This window comes from Macaca thibetana, chromosome 7 (genome assembly GCF_024542745.1).
Source record: "Macaca thibetana thibetana isolate TM-01 chromosome 7, ASM2454274v1, whole genome shotgun sequence".
Lineage (NCBI taxonomy): Eukaryota > Metazoa > Chordata > Mammalia > Primates > Cercopithecidae > Macaca > Macaca thibetana.
This window is the reverse complement of record NC_065584.1, coordinates 111,813,443-111,827,957: the sequence shown is the minus strand read 5'-3', so window position 1 is coordinate 111,827,957 and position 14,515 is coordinate 111,813,443. Positions and strand designations below refer to the sequence as shown.

The window sequence follows — 14,515 nt, the reverse complement described above, 5'->3', positions numbered from 1 at the left end:
CCTTTTCCCTTTGCTGATTTTAATCTGTGTCCATTTGCTGTAATAAACTATAACTGTGAGTATAATAGCTTTTCTGAGTCCTCTGTGTCCTTCTGGCAAATACTTGAGCATAAGGGTCATCTAGGATCATCTGACATTCCTGCCTAGACTAGTTACTATGGATTCTGTTGTCTCCAACCAAGAAGTATTATTGATACAGAATTGATGCCAAAAGATCCTTAAAGAAATAGAAATCTGGGACTAGTGTCTGAAGTGGATTTGAAAACAGTAAGTATCTAAATAGTGCTGACCGTGGGACAGTGGTCCGTGGCACATGGTGACCAAACAGTTAAGTGATCTTTTGTAGTCAACTGGACTAAAGTGGCTTTTGAAGGAAAGATTTTGATTTAAGAGATTGTGGTTCAAGTCATTAAGAAGGCCAGTCTAACTTAGGAGGTGAAATCTTGCACAAAAGAGCTAGAGTAGAAATCTGCATAGTTTGGCCTATAGGAATCTTTGACAGAGGCAAAACAGTCATGAAGTCCCAAGGACTGAAATAGGTAAGCAGTTTACTGTGTCCTTTTCGATTAGTACAATTCTAGTTCTGAGTAAACTTAACTAGAGTTTGACTTAAACCACTTCAATGGAGATTCACAGCCCTTGCCAAATCCCAACCCTCAGTCAGCTCATAGACACAGAGTCATGTGAATGAAGGAGAGTCTGGGTACAGTTGAGGATAACCCACCAAGTTCATGCTGTCTGTTCTCCTTCCAGCCCTCCTGAAGGAGCTATGTGGTCATTTGGCAGAATGACTGTTCACCCAGGGAAAGGAAATATCCAGGCCCTTCAGGGATTTGGGGGGGCTGCCACTGAGCTAACATGTAGTAGTTCCTGGCAACCATAAAGACACTCTGGTCCTTCGAGCCTGATAAGGGCTTGTGAACATCAGTTGACATCATTTCTTAATGGGTCCAGTAAGTCCATGGGCCATCCTGTTAGTTCTCCGGATCCTGAATGTGAGTTGTAATAGACGTACTTGTTATCTGACAAGATCCTCAATTGTTCCACTGACCCATAGAATGAGGGGCTCTCATGATATAAACCTATGAACCTAGTCCTCTATTCGAAAAAAATAAACCAAAAGCAAGACCATGCCTCAAGGGGAATATTAGTGGTTTAGTGCCACCACCAAAAATTGGGAAGATATAGGGGTGTTGAGTTCTACTACCTCTCCCACTTAACTTGTTTGTTTGGCTTGTGCAAACATCAGATGGATATTAGAGAATGACAGTGTGGATTATCTAAGTCTAATCAGGTGGAAATTTCAATGGTAGCTGCTGTTCTTTTCTTTTGTTGAATGCTATCAACTCACAGACTGAAGACTGGTGAATCTTAGGTAGAGTAAAAGAAAACCTCACTGAAGCACACCACAGTCAGACTGCTGAAAACCAAAGAGAAGGAGATGACCCTAAATATACTCAGAGAAATTAGACACATAACCTTTACAGGACCAACAGTAAAACTTAACAGCTGACTCTTTATCAGAAATTACCAGTGCCAGGAGAAAATCGAATGGCATCTCTGAAACCTGAAAGAGAAAAAGCAGCCAACCTGACATTTTATACTCAGATAAAATATTCTTCATAAATAAATTTAAAATAGAAATGTTTTAGACAAAAAAAGTTGAAAATAGTCATGGTCAGCAGATTTTTTCTAGAAAAAATTTTTAAATAGACTCTTCAGGCTGAAAGAAAGTTATCCCAGATGAAAGCATAAAACTGCAAGAAAGAGAAATAAAGAGCACTGGATTGGATAAATATATCTGAAAAATATAAACAAATAACTTAAAAATAATTATGATGTATTTGAAATACATAACATGCAGAAGTAAAAATACATGCCAGCAATAGCACAAAGACTGAAGACAGTGAATTGATTACATGTGTTGTAAGGTTCTTGCACCCTCAGGAGGCGGCAAAAACAACTAGGGTAAGGTAGACTGTAGTACATGAAGAGTTTAAGGTAGACTGTAGTACATGAGGAGCTTAAGGTAGACTGTAGTACATGAGGAGCTTAAGGTAGACTGTAGTACAGGAGGAGCTTAAGGTAGACTGTAGTACAGGAGGAGCTTAAGGTAGACTGTAGTACAGGAGGAGCTTAAGGTAGACTGTAGTACAGGAGGAGCTTAAGGTAGACTGTAGTACAGGAGGAGCTTAAGGTAGACTGTAGTACAGGAGGAGCTTAAGGTAGACTGTAGTACAGGAGGAGCTTAAGGTAGACTGTAGTACAGGAGGAGCTTAAGGTAGACTGTAGTACAGGAGGAGCTTAAGGTAGACTGTAGTACATGAAGAGTTTAAGGTAGACTGTAGTACAGGAGGAGCTTAAGGTAGACTGTAGTACATGAGGAGCTTAAGGTAGACTGTAGTACAGGAGGAGCTTAAGGTAGACTGTAGTACAGGAGGAGCTTAAGGTAGACTGTAGTACAGGAGGAGCTTAAGGTAGACTGTAGTACAGGAGGAGCTTAAGGTAGACTGTAGTACAGGAGGAGCTTAAGGTAGACTGTAGTACAGGAGGAGCTTAAGGTAGACTGTAGTACATGAAGAGTTTAAGGTAGACTGTAGTACATGAGGAGCTTAAGGTAGACTGTAGTACAGGAGGAGCTTAAGGTAGACTGTAGTACAGGAGGAGCTTAAGGTAGACTGTAGTACAGGAGGAGCTTAAGGTAGACTGTAGTACATGAGGAGCTTAAGGTAGACTGTAGTACATGAGGAACTTGAGGTAGACTGTAGTACATGAGGAGTTTGTATTGAATCTCTAGCTAATTATTAAAATATTCCAGAATAGCTAATAGAGGAGAATAACAGAATAGCAAAAAAGCTGATTATTCAAAAGAAGGCAGAAGATAAAAAATATGAAATAAAACTAGATGGAGTTCATAGAAAATAAATAGCAAGACTGCAGATATAAATCCATCTATTTTATTGTTATATTGTATATGTATAACTAAATATTTCAATTAAAGACAGATTGTCACACTGGATACAAAAACAAGACTCAACTATGTGCTATTGATAAGAAAGGCAGTTTAAATATAAGAACACAGTGAAATGGAGAGTAAAAGGATAGAAGAAGTTACAACATGCAAACAATAGCTATAAGAAAGTTATTATGTAATATCAGGTTAGTAGACTTTAAAGCAAGAAAAATCACTAGGAGAACACAAGAACATTTTGTAATAATAAAACTGTCAATTAAACAGAAAAATCATAAAATATTCTGTATGTAATATTTCACCTATATGCACCTAATAGCTTCAAAATTTATATTTCAAAATGTAACAGAATTAGATGAGGAAACATCAAAATCATATAATAATAGTTGGAGATTTTCACACACACCTCAGTATTAAAACAGCAGTCAAAGAATCAACAGGAATATAAAATATTTGAACATGATTCATTAAAGTAATAAAGTTGACTATGTAAAATACCACAGTTAACAGTTCCAGATCAGATTTTCTTTTTATTTACACAGGGAACAGTTACCAAAGCATATTGTATGCTGGCCCCTAATTTAAGTGCTAAAATTTTTTCAAATGATTGATAGCATTTAGACTGTGTTCTCTGACCACATCACAGTGAATTTAAACTGAAAATCAAGACCAGAAAGGTAAGTAGACAAATCTCCAATAGCTTAGCAATTAAGCAGCACACTTCTAAATAACCCGTTGGTAAAAGGATAAGTTACAGCGAATCTTCGAATCTTAGAAAAGAGTTTGAGTCAAACGATAATGCAGTATATCATATTAAAACCAGTCAAATGCAGCTAAAGGAGTGGTTAGAAGAAAACTAATGGTTTTATATAGAATGAAATTTGAAAATCAATTATCTAAACCAGGGATCAGCACATTATTTCCTGTAAAGCAGGGGTCCCCAACCCCAGTCATGGCCTGTTGGAAATTGCCGCACAGCAGGAGGTGAGGGCAGGCAAGTGAATCAAGCTTCATCTGTATTTACAGCTGCTCCCTGTCACTCACATTACTGAGCTCCGCCTCCTGTCAGATCAGTGACAGCATGACATTCTCATAGAACACAAACCCTATTGTGAACTGCACATGCAAAGGATCTAGGCTGCACACTCATGAGAATCTAATGCCTGACGATCTGTCACTGTCTCCCATCACCCCCAGATGGAACCATCTAGTTTCAGGAAAACAAGCTCAGGGCTCCCACTGATTCTACATTATGGTGAGCTGTATAATTATTTCATTATATGTTACAATGTAATAATAGAAATAAAGTGCACAATAAGTGTAATGCACTTGAATCGTCCTGAAGCCATCCCTCACCCCCAGGAGGTGGAAAAATTGTCTTCTAGGAAACCAGTCCCTAGTGCCAAAAGTTTGAGGACTGTTGCTGTAAAGGGCCAGAGAATAAACGTTTTAGGCTTTCTGGGTCATGTGGTCTCTGTCCCAGCTACTCAAGCCTGCCGTTGTAGAGTGAAGGCATACATAGACTTTAAGTTAACAGGTAGGTGGCCCATGAGCTATGGTTTTGGGTAATACTTAATTCAGGGACTACAAAGAATGTACATGGTCTTTAGATCTGGTTTCAAAAAAAAAAAAAAAAGCAGTTTATCTGAGGAGCCTAACAGACGTGGGTGAAAACATGAAGTCACACCATAGTATATGCAAGGAAATTATGGAAAACTTTCATCTCTCTGTGACAGTACATCCTTCAAGTTTGTGTTTACCTCTTCAGAGAAGCTTTTCCTGGCCTCTACATATCAAAGTCGTATTTCCCCCATGTGCTTTTGCTTCTATTTTTTTCCCCTGGTACATTTTTTCTAGTAGTCACCACTACCTTAAATTATATCAGTAATTTTAAAAAACCTTAATAGAGACAGGGTCTCACTATGTTGTCCAGGCTGGTCTCAAATTCCTGGGCTCAAGCAGTCCTCTCACTTCAGCCTCCTGGGTAGCTGGGACTACAGGCACAGTCCACCTTTCCATCTCATATACTGAATTGAAAGTTCTATGAAAACATAAACTTTTTCTTTTCTGCTACTATACATTTAGCACCCAGAATACTGCCTGGCATAAGGTAGGTGTTCATGATTATTTACTGAGTGTGTAAATAAATGATACAGAAGAGGACTGTAAGTGAGGAACCCCCAAGTCCTAGAAGTGACACTAAATGATGTGCATGGACAGCTACTCATAGTCACATTCAATCGATCCCTGGGACACATGTGGCAACAGAGGTGACGCATGATAAGCAAGGCCTGGCAGATCTTTGATTGCTGACATCAAACCTGTGCTGTCAGTTACTTAAGAAATGGAGGACTCCTTCATGCTCGTCAGACATGGCTTTACGAAATGAAAGAAAGAAAAGTAGGGCCCACATTGCTTTCCCAGTCAATAAGACATTCACTGAGAATTGTTGATGTAGCACAAGCACAGTTTCTCCAGCTCCCTTGCTGGAATAAACAGGTGAGATCACTGGCGAGGAAGGGCCAGTATGGAGTGATGGATGAGCTTGACTTAATCCTCTGTTTTCCCTAGAGGAGACATTTATGAAAAGCATTTCCCTACATTTCTTTATACTTTTGCCATCTAGGTTTGAATTCCTAAACACTATAGTTGAGTTTTCCTTGTTTTTTTGAACATTATGTAATAGGAGTCATATAGCATGTATTCTTTTGTGTCCACCTTCTTTCATTCAATTATGTTTTTGAGATGTATTCTTTTGGTAGCATGGAGCTACAGTGAGTTTATTCTCATTGCTATATAATGCTAATATACTATAATGTATTCTTTCTACTGCTGATGGGCATTTCAGTTTTCTCCTATTTTTGAATATAATGAATAATGCTGCTGGAAAAATTCTTGAAATGAATATAGGCTGCTGCTTTCTGGATCATGAACAAAGGACTCTTCTGCCACAGAAACAGCTTCCTAGATACTCTAAGCTTCCTTATTACAGTTCAGCTTTATAACCTTTGATAGCATTTGATTGGCCATATTCTTTCACTAGAAAGTATGAGTCATCAACACAAAATAATCCACACTTTCTATCTGAGTCCATTTTGTGTTGCTACAAATACCTGAGGCTGGGTAATTTATAGAGAAACGAGGTCTATTTAACTCAAGATTCTGCAGGCTGTACAGGAAGCAAGGCACTGATATCTGCTCAGCTTTCAGTGAGGGCTTTTGTGCTATTTCAAACATGACAAAGGTCAAAGGGGAAGTGGGCACGTGTGAAGAGGGACTTTCCTTATTTTTCTATCAATACGTGTTTGCTAAGAGGGCACGTGATGAGGACTAGTGGGCTTTCAGATTTTTTTTTTTTAATTTAAGATTATTGAAGTCATTTGGACCCTTGGAAGAAATACACTAGACTCATCCCTGTTGATTTGTATTAATGAGGTCTAGGCATAGCATAAACCAATGATATCAATCATACATTAAAATCTCGTTGAAGTCGTACAGTTTAAGTTTAGTCCTACTTTAGGCGTTCTCCAACTCCCTTAATAAGGCTGCTAAAGGGCAAAAATAACAGTAAGGACTAACAACAATTTTGAATTGTTAATACCTGGGTGACTCTCCTGGATAGTTTGTTAACATTCAGTTTCCCTGGCTCCGCTTAGAGAGCTTGGATTAATAGGCTTGAAGCAGACCAGGAAATTGCATTTTTAATAAGCACCCAAAGGAGACTTTAATGCAGATGTTCTTTGGACCACACTGTGGCAGAGCTATCAATAAACAATGGCGGGAAGGAGAAGCAAGGATTACAACTACAGTAGTGAAAAGAAAGACAAACATCTGTAGAAAGACTATAAGAAAACCAATTGTGCTTCTTGCTGGGGACAGGGATAAAGCTCTCTGATTGTGGGCAGTGATTGTAATTTGTAGCGTTCAGGGCCTCCTCTCTGGGCATGTTCACCTCCCACTCTAGGGTTCAGGCAAGCTGGGGCTCTTACCTTCCACATAGCCCGGCGGATTCTCTGAAGCTTCAAAGGTTCATGCACTTACACAGAAATAAATCATTTGAGGGGCTGTTTCCAAACTGAAGGTAACATGCTCAACTTTAGATTCTGTCCAACACAAAAACGTTAAGAGGACAAAGAAGTTAAATTAGGCCAATAAATATACTAAATGAGATAAGGGACAAAATTAGTAACATTAAACAAGAACAAGTAAACTACTAAAATGAACTAAGCAGAATATGAGGTATCAAAAATAATACTTAAAGAATACTGTCATTGGATGAGTGGCAGAATGGATGTGTCGGAGGATTGAATTAATTAATCAGAAGACAAATTGAAAAAATCTCTGCAAAGGGAAAAGACACAAAAAATATTGTATACAAAACCAAAAAGATATGGAGTGGAATAGAGGTGGTAGTACTCAGATAATAGGTGTCTCAAAAAGAAAATATAAATGGAGATAAAGAAGTAGTTGAAGAAATAATGGAGATAAGTTTTCCCAGATTAAATAAAAATGAAAGACTTCTGTTTCAAAGAACTCATAGAGAGTGTCCAAGAGACGAGAGAAGGAAAACACAACCAGACTCTTTGTAATGACTTAATAACAAAGGCAAAGAAAAATGTGAAGGCTTCAGAGACAAAACTAATCACAAGCCCAAGAATCGCATCGATATCAGATCTCTTTTGCTATCAACTCGATGCAAAAGACAACAAAGTGGGATTTTCAACACATTGGTAACTTAGAATCTGGAATTTTATATCCAGACAAATTGTCATTCAAATTCAGAGACATGATGAGATATTCTCAGGCATAGAAGGCCTCAGGAAGTTTACTACATGGAAATCTGATTTGGGAATATTTAGGGGTGAAATACTTATATAAGTGGAGAGAAAAAATCCCCGAGACACTGCAGGCCATAGAGGAAGGAACTGGGTTTTTCATTCTTCGGTAAAATTTATTGCTTTCTCTAAAAGGCAAGATTAAAGAAAAAGACAAAAATGTATTTACATAACTCTGAATTTTAAACCAACATTACCAACATAAAGAGTGAGGAGTTGGAGTTGTTTGAAAGTGTACTAAGATTCTTTATTTCCTGGGAGTGAAAGAGATGTAGATGTCAATATCCCCGTCCCCCCCCAGCAAAAAAGCAAGACAAATTAAATGATGGAAAAAATGGAAGAGAACTAAAATAGTAAACTAAGATTGTAAAAATGGATCTTGAGATTCCCCAAAAGCACACTGTAAGAAGAGAATACTTGTATAAATGTTTTACTAAAGAAATGCTCCCAGGGGAAACTGGTAATGGAGTGGAAGAAACAGAACATAGACAGGAATGAGGCGAAGCAAGGCACCTCATGAACATGCAGTGGTGGCTTCCGGGTGACCTGGAAGAGCAACTCTGGAGTGTGTGTGTATGGCTTCCGTGTTCTCACCCCCATCATTCACTGATGAAGGCTTCCTGGGTACCCCCAGAGGGTCTGGGGGACTAGGAGACTGAGACGGTTATTTTAAACAGTGGCAAGTGATTGCTGTTGGAAATAAAAAACACACTGACAGTGTGTTTTGCTCAGGGGCTGAGCAAAAATGGCTGAAAAGGATCCACAAGAATCTGGGCAGATCCATTATCCACTAACCAGGTTCAAATACATTAGTACTGTCAATATATGTAAATGAAGGAAACCTACAGCCAAAAAAATATGAACATGCAAAAGTTGAAACTATAAGGATGGAAAAAGATATGTCAAACACCAACCTTTTCTCATTATGTAGTGATCCCTTCCAACCCTATTAGTGCTTATGGTCCTAAGTCCTATTCTTTTTCATATTATTAGAGAGAAAAGGTCATTCAACACACCAAGTTGATATCTCTGTTTTAAACATGTATGTACTTAACAAAATAGCTTCAAAATATTTTAAACTGGTGATTCAATAATGCAGAATAACAAGTTAAACAGTTAAGTTGAAAGAAAAATTTCAAAAGCATAATACATATGAAACTATAAAAGAACAGATACAATGTGTTTATCGCTGGGGCTTCTCCTGGCACTCAAGGTATTAAAAGAATATCTAGCTCTGAAATGAATGGATGTTAAATTTATTTCTTCATAATGTGAAATTATTTTCAGTGTTGAAGAAGACCAGGGAAGCTATTCATAATATACGGAAAGCTTTAAAAACAACTGATAAAAACCACAAAACTCATTTTGTATAAAACTTAAAAACTACAAGGCCTCATTTTTATAAATATAGTTAGAATATGCATGTAAATTAAAAACACAAAAAAATTGACTAAATTGTAGAATATAATAAAACAATACAAAACTTCTGAAAAAATATAAAAATTATAACGGAAATGTTTTAAAAAATAGACTATCGTGATTAAAGAGATTGAAGCAATGGTTAACAATATTCACACAAAAAAATTAGGATCAAATGGTTTTACAGCTTAGTTTTACAGGTGGCAAAGACATTATAAAAAAATTATCAGCTCACTTTACTCACTGATATAGATGCAATAATCCTAAATAAATACAAGCAGCTCAAATCTAACAAAGTATACAAAAGGTATGACCAATTTGAGTTTATTTCAGATATGTAAGGATGATTTAATATTAAATCTATAAACATAGTTCACTGCACTAACATGAAAGGGGGAAAAAGCTGGGCACGATAGTGTGTACTTGTGGTCCCAACTACTCAGGAGGCTGAGGCGGGAAGATCACTTGAACCCAGGATTTCGAGGCTGAAGTGAGCTATAATCGCACCACCGCACTTCAGTCTGGGTGACAGAGCAAAACTCCATCTCCTAAAAAAATAAAAAGAGGGGAGGAGGAAGCCATGTAATCATCTTAATCTATACCAGAAAAAGTATTAGATTAAATTCAACATATGTATGTATTTTTTTTTATTTAAAAGTAGCAAATTTCTTAACTTGATAGAATGTGTTTATTTAAAAATCTAAAAGGCAATATTCTGAATAAGGATATTAAAAGCGTATCTTTATAATCACAAAAGAAATAAGGACACTCATTATAACCACTTCTAGTCAACGTTGCATTGGCAGCCTTACCAGTGCAACAAGACAAGAAAAAGTAATTACAAGAATAAGGACTAAGAGGAGGAAGAAGATTGTCATTAAAGTCATGCACCACATAATCACATAATGACTTTTTGGTCGATGATAGACTGCGTATAACACTGTAGTCCCACAAGAGTATAATGAAGCTGAAAAATCTCTATCGTCTAATTATGGCACAGCCATGGTAAAGTTGTAGCACAACATATTTCTCATGCGTTTGTGGTGATGCTGGTGTAAACAAACCTACTGTGTTGCCAACCTTTTAAAAATATAGCATGTACAGTGGTGTACAGATCATAATACTTGATAATAAATTACCATGTTACTGGGTTATGTACTTTCTATACTATACTTTTAATTATTACGTTAGACTATACTCTTTCTCCTTATAAAAACATGTTAACTGTAAAACAGCTTCAGGCAGGTCCTTCAGGAAGTATTCAGAAGAAGGCATTGTTAGCATAGGAGATGACAGCCCCATGCATGTTATTGCCCCCGAAAACCTGCCAGTGAGACAAGATGCGGAGGTAGAAGAGAGTGATATTGATGATCCTGACCCTGTGTGGACCAAGGCAATGTGTGTTTATGTCTTCGTTTTTAACAAAGAATTTTAAAAAGTAAAAACATTTTAAACAAATTAAAGACAGAAAAAAGCTTATAGAACAAGGCAATAAATAAGTAAAATATTTTTGTACAGTTGTACAATGTGTTTGTGTTTTAAACTCAGTATTATTACAAGAGTAAAACGTGCTTAATAATTTGAAAGTTTATAAAGTATAAAAGTTACAGGAAGCTAAGATTTATCATTGAAGAAAGAAAAATATCTTAAAGATCAATTTAGTGTAGCCAAAGTATACAGTGTCTATAAAGTTTACAATAGTATACAGTAATGTCCTACACCTTCACATTCACTCACCACTCAGTCACCCAAGAGCAACTTCCAGTCCTAGAAGCTCCATTCATGGTGAGTGCTCTATACAGGTGTGGCAGTTTTTAAATCTTTTCCACTGTATTTTTACTGTACCTTTTCTATGTTTAGATGTATTTACATACAGAATTACTATTGTGTTACAGTTGCTTACAGTATTCAGTGCAGTAACATGCTGTACATGTTTGTAGCCCAGCAGCAATAGGCTACACCATATAGCCTGGGTGTGTAGTAGACTCCACCACCCAGGTTTGTGTAAGCACACTCTATGATGTTCACACAACGACAAAAATCACCTAACAATGCGTTTCTCAGAAAGCAACCCCATTGTTACGTGAGGTATGACTGATATTTGGAGATGGTGTGGTCATTTACATAATCAGTCTAAAATAATCTACAGACATTATTTGAAATAATAAGATGAATATACAAATGTTAGCTGCATTTCTATACACCAGCAGCAAACAACTAGAAAATGTAAAGAGAAAATACTCTTTATAATAGTATCAGAGAACTTTAAGTATCTAGTAATAAATACTTATTTTGTAAGTCACTGAGGTTGTTATACAGCAAATCTGATTAGCTCTACAAGGAAAATGTTAAAGCTCTATTATGAGATATTAAAGAAGGCTCAAGTAAATAGAGAGCTCATCTGGCCTTGAATAGGAATTTTAATAGAATAATATCTCAGTTCTTTCCAAATTGATCTATAAATTGAGAATAATTCCAATCAAAACCTCAACAGTGTTTTTCATAGCATGTGATAATCCTAGATAGAAGAGTTAAGGGCTGAAATAGTTAAAACATTTCTTCAGGGAAGGACACTTCCCTTGCTAGTTATTGGGATTTACCATGAACCTAGAGTAATTAAGACAGTAGTGGTATTAGTTCACCTCACCGATCAATGGAAATACATAGGGAGCCCAGAAATAGATTCCCACATGGTTGGCACTGGGAATAAGAAAAAGGTGGCATATTATCAGTGGAGAAAGGAGCTGAAAGATGGAACTGAAAACAATGCTTCTCCAAGTGGAAGAAGTTGAAGGTGTATCCCTACCTCACCTAATTACAAAATAAACTTCATTTAAATTAAAGACTTTGAAAAACAAAACTTTGAAACCCATATGAAAAAATATAGGTCAGTATTTTATAACTTGGAGAAGTAACTTAAACAAGACACAGAATTGTTGACTATAAAATGAAGTATTGATAATGTAGGCTAAAGTAAAATAAAGAACTTTGTTCATCAAAATACCCCTAAAGGACCTGAAAGTTAAGAAATAAACTGGGAGATATTTGCCATGTACACAATCAACAAATAATTGGTATTAAATAGCTCCTACATATCAATGAAGAAAACACAACTCAAGGGGAAATGTAGACAACATGAAAATACTTTTAAGAAGAAAAGCACATGGGAGCAATAAATATGTGACGTTAAATACGTGAATATTATTAGTGAGAAAATGCAAAACGAGGTCTCACTGAAATACCATTTTACCCAAAAGCAGGCCAGGAATACAAAAGAATTAACACTCTCCAGGAACATCCCGCAACCTGGGATTTCTTGGAGTTAGTACAAAAATAACTCCGCTGCCCGTCTCTCTGGATAGAATAATTCGGAGACAAGGTGTTTACACCATTTCTCAGCGCTTTCCATGGGATCTTGAGCCCTCATTCATCCACTGGGATAGCTGGAATAATTGAATACGCTTTATTAGCTGTAGTTCCTGTCCTATATCCCCTGTCCACTTCTCTATTGGCATTATTACTTCCCAAATGGGCTACTTTCATTTAAATCCTTGTCTCAGGTTTCCTCAGAAAGCCCAAATAAAGACAGTGCATTTTTTGCATAAGAATATGTTGAGATGTGATGAAAATATATTAAATGGAATAGTTGGGAATGATGCACAGGGAATTCAGATTGCTGGTTACCTTCCATGGGGTGTTGGATGACAGATTTGGATGAAAGGGGTTCAGATGGATATATGTATGATCTTCGTAAAGGTTCTGGCTTTTGTTCAGGTGATGAGTTTGTAGGTGAGTGTTATTAAAAATAGCCAACTAATAAATCAATATATGTAAATTTTGTCATTAACTCAGCTCTATGGCCTCAGGTCCTTCAGAATAAGAGAAAAGAGAATGAGAGGGGGAGAGAGAGAGAGAGAATAACAAAGGAAGGAAAGGAGAAAGAAAGGGAGGGAGGGAAGGAGGAAGGAAGAAATTATGAGGTCACGTTAGGATGTTAGTGAGCTCTAGGAAGAATATTGTCAAGAAAAAATGGATCGACTAAGCAACAAGCGGAATGAGGAAAATGTTAGAAATTATTAGAAGTCTTTTCTCAACAAGAAAAAAAAGAAGACAATGAAAAATTTCAGGAACATAAATACTGTAGAAGACCATACTACAATTATGAATTCATCTAAAATGGAGCATACCTGGGGCAACTGTTAGAATGCAAGACATTTGTATCTATTTTCCTAGTGTTAGAATAGTTCTCTGCTTTGAGAGGCACAAGATTTATGACACTGTCCCTTCAAAGATTGAAATGTAATTATAGCACATACTTATTTCTAAAATGAAACATACTTACATACTAATTCCCCAGTCATTTTCACTGTCTTTCTTACCATCAGAACTCCAACATTAATTACGGCCATGTTGTGCCAAATTTTAAAAAAATATTTCCCAGCCTCCCTTGCAACTAGGGGTAGCCACATGACATGGTTTCAACCAATAAGATATAAGCGGAAGTTGCTGGGTGGAATTTGATGTTTTACCTTCTTGAGTTACTATTCCATCTTCTTTTTTCCTGTCCTTCAGTATCTGACTCTTCTCAAGATTAGACACTAGCCAAAGCCTTTGGTTCTCTGCCAAATACCTGTTCTTAATCTTTTAGTTTTCTGCCACTTTTCTGAGAATGCTTTTCCAAAGCTTGCTAGTAACATCTTAATAGGCAAGCCCTAATTACACTCTCTCAGTCTTGATCTTCTTAGAACTCAGTCCATCCTGTAATATTCTTAAAAGCTTCTCATTTTTCAGGCAGCGTCTCAACTCTTCAAGTACTTTGATCCTGTGCTGATCCTGTGTTAACCACAGAGATCCTCCCTGGTCGCTAGTGTCTTTTGTCATTCTGAAATTTAGACATTCACTGTGGTTTGCTGTTGGATTTCTTTCTTTCTTCTTTTGTCAGTTGTCTCTGCTATGGAGATTGCATTTTTTTTCAAGGCTGTGGCAATTACATTGATGAAGATCATTTCCCAGCCTGTAGCTTTCCTCTAGTCTCTCCCCGACGTGCCAGGTCTGTATTTCCAGATGTGTGCTCCATAGAGCCACTACCTCTACTAAAAATATCTAAACTCAGATGTATCACTTTTTAAAGTCCCTAATCAGGTTCTTCTTTTGATGGAGATGTTTTGGTCAACAAATTGTTTTAAACTCTCAGCAGCAGGGGTTTATCATGTGCCAGGGACAGTGCCAAGAGCTTTACATTTTGGACCCTCACAGCATCTCTGTCAGATGCACAGCATTATTAGCCCCA

General features: G+C 37.0%; 1 long non-coding RNA gene across 14 annotated transcripts; it reads left to right on the top strand.

Annotated features, from left to right (window-relative positions):
• Positions 1–9,022, top strand: LOC126959061 (uncharacterized). Of its 14 annotated transcripts, none has more exons than XR_007727452.1 (4): positions 1–2,001; positions 2,170–2,309; positions 2,366–2,533; positions 2,590–9,022. It is a non-coding gene; the product is annotated as an uncharacterized LOC126959061 (long non-coding RNA). The 14 variants fall into 14 exon arrangements; XR_007727449.1 differs by having other exon boundaries at positions 2,142–2,309; XR_007727446.1 differs by having other exon boundaries at positions 2,114–2,309.
• Positions 9,023–14,515: the final 5,493 nt, after the last annotated feature.